This window comes from Cydia strobilella, chromosome 26, assembly GCF_947568885.1.
Source record: "Cydia strobilella chromosome 26, ilCydStro3.1, whole genome shotgun sequence".
NCBI lineage: Eukaryota > Metazoa > Arthropoda > Insecta > Lepidoptera > Tortricidae > Cydia > Cydia strobilella.
Genome location: NC_086066.1, coordinates 343,624 through 352,289, shown reverse-complemented (window position 1 = coordinate 352,289; position 8,666 = coordinate 343,624).

Below are 8,666 nucleotides of genomic sequence, written 5' to 3'. Positions count from 1 at the left end.
TGTACAATAGAAATTCTATGAGAGATCAGATGTAACAGTGATTCTAAAATACTAATGCTTCCATATTGGAAATACTGTCTACCATTTAGAGTAAGGTGTGAAAGTACGTATATTCTGTTTTTTATTTCGTAGACTAAAATGACATTTCATGTGGTACTAAGAAATGTCATGTCTTACACATGAAACGTCATTTTAGTCTACGGAATAAAAAAACAGACCTTAGGATATTTGCTGTAAATGTAGTGTTTTAAGTATTTATAATTACTGTAAACTCTAGTTCCTCATAACGTGAAATAAGAATTGAAACGCCGATTTGCAACACAATTATGTTATTAATAAATTAAACGCGTATACATGTTATTTCTTTGAAGGATATTGCAAAAGTAAAAAGCTTGACAATGGCCGCGCTTATATAGGTCGCAGGAAACCCGTAGCGCGCGATGTGTGCAGCGCAGCGCCATCTACCATGAAATTGAGTATGCTTTCTTGCTTGCCGCAACAATTACGGTCTGCCCTATGGCCAGTGTGATAACACGCGAACATAAAAATAAGCATAACTGTCATTGGGCTTTGTAATATTTTGTTTTTGGTGACCAAACAAATCACATGTGTACGCATACATAGACTAACGGCCTGATTCGAAGTTTAAGATACGTCAATCAATCAATCTTTAGGTAGTATGACCCCATCGATACTGTCGATGATTTCGCCAACGTCAAAGTGGGAGCCACGTGGGATCGAATCAATATTTCAGCCAGTGTACGGTAAATAATAAAATAATGGGCCTCTAGGGCTCTAGCCAGACACGGTTAGAGGTAGAAATACCAAATGCTCTTAGAGCACGACGTTGTTCGGTAGTTATTATTTGTAGTCGACTCGTAAAACCGATAGCTGGATTTTACGAGAAGCACGTGGACTACCGGCCGTTGACTTTAAAATGGTGGTTAAACACGCTTTGAGATTAATTCTCCATTCACTGCACACTACTACATTAGATTACTGTATAATAAACCTATCGATATTACACTTTAAACAATATTAATGAGCAAAAAACAAAGTAATTAATCACGAGGCTACTATCAAGATGGCGTTCGAACCGGAAGTCCCAAGATACGTCAAAAATTTGCTTAATAAATACGCCATGGATCGGATACGTCAGTGTCAAAAGTGACGCTAAAAACTGTAACGCTACCCCGCGCCGGTACGAGACCCGCAGCGCGCGCGCTGGTGAGCACCGCGCGACGCGCGTGCCACACCGACTCGCACTCAGCAACGCTCACACACGTCATGGTCATGGGTCGCAAGATCTATAACGCTACCCCGCGCCGGTACGAGACCCGCAGCGCGCGCGCTGGTGAGCACCGCGCGACGCGCGTGCCACACCGACTCGCACTCAGCAACGCTCACACACGTCATGGTCATGGGTCGCAAGATCTATAACGCTACCCCGCGCCGGTACGAGACCCGCAGCGCGCGCGCTGGTGAGCACCGCGCGACGCGCGTGCCACACCGACTCGCACTCAGCAACGCTCACACACGTCATGGTCATGGGTCGCAAGATCTATAACGCTACCCCGCGCCGGTACGAGACCCGCAGCGCGCGCGCTGGTGAGCACCGCGCGACGCGCGTGCCACACCGACTCGCACTCAGCAACGCTCACACACGTCATGGTCATGGGTCGCAAGATCTATAACGCTACCCCGCGCCGGTACGAGACCCGCAGCGCGCGCGCTGGTGAGCACCGCGCGACGCGCGTGCCACACCGACTCGCACTCAGCAACGCTCACACACGTCATGGTCATGGGTCGCAAGATCTATAACGCTACCCCGCGCCGGTACGAGACCCGCAGCGCGCGCGCTGGTGAGCACCGCGCGACGCGCGTGCCACACCGACTCGCACTCAGCAACGCTCACACACGTCATGGTCATGGGTCGCAAGATCTATAACGCTACCCCGCGCCGGTACGAGACCCGCAGCGCGCGCGCTGGTGAGCACCGCGCGACGCGCGTGCCACACCGACTCGCACTCAGCAACGCTCACACACGTCATGGTCATGGGTCGCAAGATCTATAACGCTACCCCGCGCCGGTACGAGACCCGCAGCGCGCGCGCTGGTGAGCACCGCGCGACGCGCGTGCCACACCGACTCGCACTCAGCAACGCTCACACACGTCATGGTCATGGGTCGCAAGATCTATAACGCTACCCCGCGCCGGTACGAGACCCGCAGCGCGCGCGCTGGTGAGCACCGCGCGACGCGCGTGCCACACCGACTCGCACTCAGCAACGCTCACACACGTCATGGTCATGGGTCGCAAGATCTATAACGCTACCCCGCGCCGGTACGAGACCCGCAGCGCGCGCGCTGGTGAGCACCGCGCGACGCGCGTGCCACACCGACTCGCACTCAGCAACGCTCACACACGTCATGGTCATGGGTCGCAAGATCTATAACGCTACCCCGCGCCGGTACGAGACCCGCAGCGCGCGCGCTGGTGAGCACCGCGCGACGCGCGTGCCACACCGACTCGCACTCAGCAACGCTCACACACGTCATGGTCATGGGTCGCAAGATCTATAACGCTACCCCGCGCCGGTACGAGACCCGCAGCGCGCGCGCTGGTGAGCACCGCGCGACGCGCGTGCCACACCGACTCGCACTCAGCAACGCTCACACACGTCATGGTCATGGGTCGCAAGATCTATAACGCTACCCCGCGCCGGTACGAGACCCGCAGCGCGCGCGCTGGTGAGCACCGCGCGACGCGCGTGCCACACCGACTCGCACTCAGCAACGCTCACACACGTCATGGTCATGGGTCGCAAGATCTATAACGCTACCCCGCGCCGGTACGAGACCCGCAGCGCGCGCGCTGGTGAGCACCGCGCGACGCGCGTGCCACACCGACTCGCACTCAGCAACGCTCACACACGTCATGGTCATGGGTCGCAAGATCTATAACGCTACCCCGCGCCGGTACGAGACCCGCAGCGCGCGCGCTGGTGAGCACCGCGCGACGCGCGTGCCACACCGACTCGCACTCAGCAACGCTCACACACGTCATGGTCATGGGTCGCAAGATCTATAACGCTACCCCGCGCCGGTACGAGACCCGCAGCGCGCGCGCTGGTGAGCACCGCGCGACGCGCGTGCCACACCGACTCGCACTCAGCAACGCTCACACACGTCATGGTCATGGGTCGCAAGATCTATAACGCTACCCCGCGCCGGTACGAGACCCGCAGCGCGCGCGCTGGTGAGCACCGCGCGACGCGCGTGCCACACCGACTCGCACTCAGCAACGCTCACACACGTCATGGTCATGGGTCGCAAGATCTATAACGCTACCCCGCGCCGGTACGAGACCCGCAGCGCGCGCGCTGGTGAGCACCGCGCGACGCGCGTGCCACACCGACTCGCACTCAGCAACGCTCACACACGTCATGGTCATGGGTCGCAAGATCTATAACGCTACCCCGCGCCGGTACGAGACCCGCAGCGCGCGCGCTGGTGAGCACCGCGCGACGCGCGTGCCACACCGACTCGCACTCAGCAACGCTCACACACGTCATGGTCATGGGTCGCAAGATCTATAACGCTACCCCGCGCCGGTACGAGACCCGCAGCGCGCGCGCTGGTGAGCACCGCGCGACGCGCGTGCCACACCGACTCGCACTCAGCAACGCTCACACACGTCATGGTCATGGGTCGCAAGATCTATAACGCTACCCCGCGCCGGTACGAGACCCGCAGCGCGCGCGCTGGTGAGCACCGCGCGACGCGCGTGCCACACCGACTCGCACTCAGCAACGCTCACACACGTCATGGTCATGGGTCGCAAGATCTATAACGCTACCCCGCGCCGGTACGAGACCCGCAGCGCGCGCGCTGGTGAGCACCGCGCGACGCGCGTGCCACACCGACTCGCACTCAGCAACGCTCACACACGTCATGGTCATGGGTCGCAAGATCTATAACGCTACCCCGCGCCGGTACGAGACCCGCAGCGCGCGCGCTGGTGAGCACCGCGCGACGCGCGTGCCACACCGACTCGCACTCAGCAACGCTCACACACGTCATGGTCATGGGTCGCAAGATCTATAACGCTACCCCGCGCCGGTACGAGACCCGCAGCGCGCGCGCTGGTGAGCACCGCGCGACGCGCGTGCCACACCGACTCGCACTCAGCAACGCTCACACACGTCATGGTCATGGGTCGCAAGATCTATAACGCTACCCCGCGCCGGTACGAGACCCGCAGCGCGCGCGCTGGTGAGCACCGCGCGACGCGCGTGCCACACCGACTCGCACTCAGCAACGCTCACACACGTCATGGTCATGGGTCGCAAGATCTATAACGCTACCCCGCGCCGGTACGAGACCCGCAGCGCGCGCGCTGGTGAGCACCGCGCGACGCGCGTGCCACACCGACTCGCACTCAGCAACGCTCACACACGTCATGGTCATGGGTCGCAAGATCTATAACGCTACCCCGCGCCGGTACGAGACCCGCAGCGCGCGCGCTGGTGAGCACCGCGCGACGCGCGTGCCACACCGACTCGCACTCAGCAACGCTCACACACGTCATGGTCATGGGTCGCAAGATCTATAACGCTACCCCGCGCCGGTACGAGACCCGCAGCGCGCGCGCTGGTGAGCACCGCGCGACGCGCGTGCCACACCGACTCGCACTCAGCAACGCTCACACACGTCATGGTCATGGGTCGCAAGATCTATAACGCTACCCCGCGCCGGTACGAGACCCGCAGCGCGCGCGCTGGTGAGCACCGCGCGACGCGCGTGCCACACCGACTCGCACTCAGCAACGCTCACACACGTCATGGTCATGGGTCGCAAGATCTATAACGCTACCCCGCGCCGGTACGAGACCCGCAGCGCGCGCGCTGGTGAGCACCGCGCGACGCGCGTGCCACACCGACTCGCACTCAGCAACGCTCACACACGTCATGGTCATGGGTCGCAAGATCTATAACGCTACCCCGCGCCGGTACGAGACCCGCAGCGCGCGCGCTGGTGAGCACCGCGCGACGCGCGTGCCACACCGACTCGCACTCAGCAACGCTCACACACGTCATGGTCATGGGTCGCAAGATCTATAACGCTACCCCGCGCCGGTACGAGACCCGCAGCGCGCGCGCTGGTGAGCACCGCGCGACGCGCGTGCCACACCGACTCGCACTCAGCAACGCTCACACACGTCATGGTCATGGGTCGCAAGATCTATAACGCTACCCCGCGCCGGTACGAGACCCGCAGCGCGCGCGCTGGTGAGCACCGCGCGACGCGCGTGCCACACCGACTCGCACTCAGCAACGCTCACACACGTCATGGTCATGGGTCGCAAGATCTATAACGCTACCCCGCGCCGGTACGAGACCCGCAGCGCGCGCGCTGGTGAGCACCGCGCGACGCGCGTGCCACACCGACTCGCACTCAGCAACGCTCACACACGTCATGGTCATGGGTCGCAAGATCTATAACGCTACCCCGCGCCGGTACGAGACCCGCAGCGCGCGCGCTGGTGAGCACCGCGCGACGCGCGTGCCACACCGACTCGCACTCAGCAACGCTCACACACGTCATGGTCATGGGTCGCAAGATCTATAACGCTACCCCGCGCCGGTACGAGACCCGCAGCGCGCGCGCTGGTGAGCACCGCGCGACGCGCGTGCCACACCGACTCGCACTCAGCAACGCTCACACACGTCATGGTCATGGGTCGCAAGATCTATAACGCTACCCCGCGCCGGTACGAGACCCGCAGCGCGCGCGCTGGTGAGCACCGCGCGACGCGCGTGCCACACCGACTCGCACTCAGCAACGCTCACACACGTCATGGTCATGGGTCGCAAGATCTATAACGCTACCCCGCGCCGGTACGAGACCCGCAGCGCGCGCGCTGGTGAGCACCGCGCGACGCGCGTGCCACACCGACTCGCACTCAGCAACGCTCACACACGTCATGGTCATGGGTCGCAAGATCTATAACGCTACCCCGCGCCGGTACGAGACCCGCAGCGCGCGCGCTGGTGAGCACCGCGCGACGCGCGTGCCACACCGACTCGCACTCAGCAACGCTCACACACGTCATGGTCATGGGTCGCAAGATCTATAACGCTACCCCGCGCCGGTACGAGACCCGCAGCGCGCGCGCTGGTGAGCACCGCGCGACGCGCGTGCCACACCGACTCGCACTCAGCAACGCTCACACACGTCATGGTCATGGGTCGCAAGATCTATAACGCTACCCCGCGCCGGTACGAGACCCGCAGCGCGCGCGCTGGTGAGCACCGCGCGACGCGCGTGCCACACCGACTCGCACTCAGCAACGCTCACACACGTCATGGTCATGGGTCGCAAGATCTATAACGCTACCCCGCGCCGGTACGAGACCCGCAGCGCGCGCGCTGGTGAGCACCGCGCGACGCGCGTGCCACACCGACTCGCACTCAGCAACGCTCACACACGTCATGGTCATGGGTCGCAAGATCTATAACGCTACCCCGCGCCGGTACGAGACCCGCAGCGCGCGCGCTGGTGAGCACCGCGCGACGCGCGTGCCACACCGACTCGCACTCAGCAACGCTCACACACGTCATGGTCATGGGTCGCAAGATCTATAAACATCTCCCGGGTGAAATCATCGCTGCACATAGTGCAGCAATATTTAAAGCTAAACTTAAAAAATGGCTTATAGAGCAGGCATTCTATGACCATAAAGAATGATTTTTTAGCAATAGTACCTTAAACTAAGAATGTTATTTACAATTGTATTTACATTATTTTGACATCTATAAAAAAAAAAAAAATCTATTACCAATAAAATATATGAATATGACGTTCTTGTTTGACTTGACAGTGACGAATCCGATCCATGGCGTATATATTAAGCAAATTTTTGACGTATCTTAAACTTCGAATCAGGCCGTAAGCTAAAATGAATGTACTAGCGTTTGGTTATATATTTTCCATATTGCAGGTCTGATTTGCTTTATATTACTCTCTCATCGCACTGATTTTTTTTGGCAGGCCGCGTTATTTATTTAGTGAAATTTGTATGACGTATTGAAGTAATATTTTAATATTAGAAGGAGGCTATGTATGATTTTCGATGAAAAATATAAACGAATTCGGGGGGAAAGAAATATCGATTAACATCTATCAAGTCAGTTCTAATAATAAAATTAAATCCTTAGAATAAATTTAAAAGTGGAAATATAATTTATTGAAATCAGCATGTTTTTATAATTTTTACACCTCAGCGAAGACCCAGTACGGGGTCCCTTTGTTTGACATAATTATTGAAAGTCATAATGTAATGATTGTCATATTATCATTAGTCATAATTCTGAAACCGTTAACTTCAGGATTTTCCTCAGGTTATCCTACAGATAGGTTAGGTTAGGTTATGTTTGTTTTATGGCAATCCTGAAAAGTTACGCGTTTCTGAGAAAAACCAAATTATGATTAATGATAATATGACAATCATTACATTATGCGGCTGTAAATAATAATATAGTTTTGTTTTTAGTAGTAAATATAACTAGTACTATTTATTGTATATTTGCATGTATACATAGAGTAACTGATACTAGAGCGTTACTGTCATAGTAAATTTTGTAACCCCAGTAAATTCACTGCCATCTGTCGACACACTTTAAAACTAAAAATGAAGATTTATAAAAATACGATAGAATGTATTTAAATATAGATAAATGATTTTTTTTATTTGCATTAATTATTTTTATGATTTTGACCCGTGTTCTTTCACTAAAGAGTAGTGAAAGAAACCGATGAGAAAGTATGGGATGCACAAGCGGGATTCCGAAAGGGTATGGGATGTACGGATCAAGTCTTTTCCTTGCGATGCATAGCCGAAAAGCATTTGGCTAAAGGTCAGAAGGTCTATTGCGCTTTCGTGGATTTGGAAAAGGCTTATGACAGAGTGGTGAGGAATGAACTTTGGTCGGTACTGTCGGTGTATGGATTGAGCGGCCGTCTCATTCAGGCACTGAAATCGCTCTATGAGGATTCCAGTGCTTGTGTGAGAGTAAACGGGTCGTACACTGAGTGGTTTAGCATCGAAAAGGGTGTTAGGCAGGGATGTGTAGCGTCACCGTGGCTGTTTAATCTGTTCATGGACAGTAGTTTGCATGATTTGAGAAATGATGAATGTGGGCTGAGAATGAGTGGGTTACCCGTCAAATGTCTTCTTTACGCTGATGACCTGGTATTGCTAGCGTCATCGGGTGAAGAGTTGCAGGAGATGGTAACTAGAATGCTTGGATCTTTTGAAAGGAAAGGAATGAAAATTAATGTAAGTAAGACGAAAGTAATGGTATTTGAAAAGGAAGAATATATGACAAACTGTGAAATTTTGATTGGTCAAGAAAGAGTAGAACAAGTGAAAGAGTTTGTGTATCTGGGAACCTTATTCACTAGGGACGGTAAGCATGATAAAGATATTGAAAGGAGAGTGAGTGCTGGAAATCGCGTGAATGGGGCACTTAATGCTTTTATGAGCAGCCAGAAGGTGTCGCAAAAGGCACGGTTGGCTGTGCATAGAGGGGTGCTGGTGCCTACACTTATGTATGGTAGCGAAAGTTGGGTATGGCAGAAGAGGCATCAGAGCCAAGTGAATG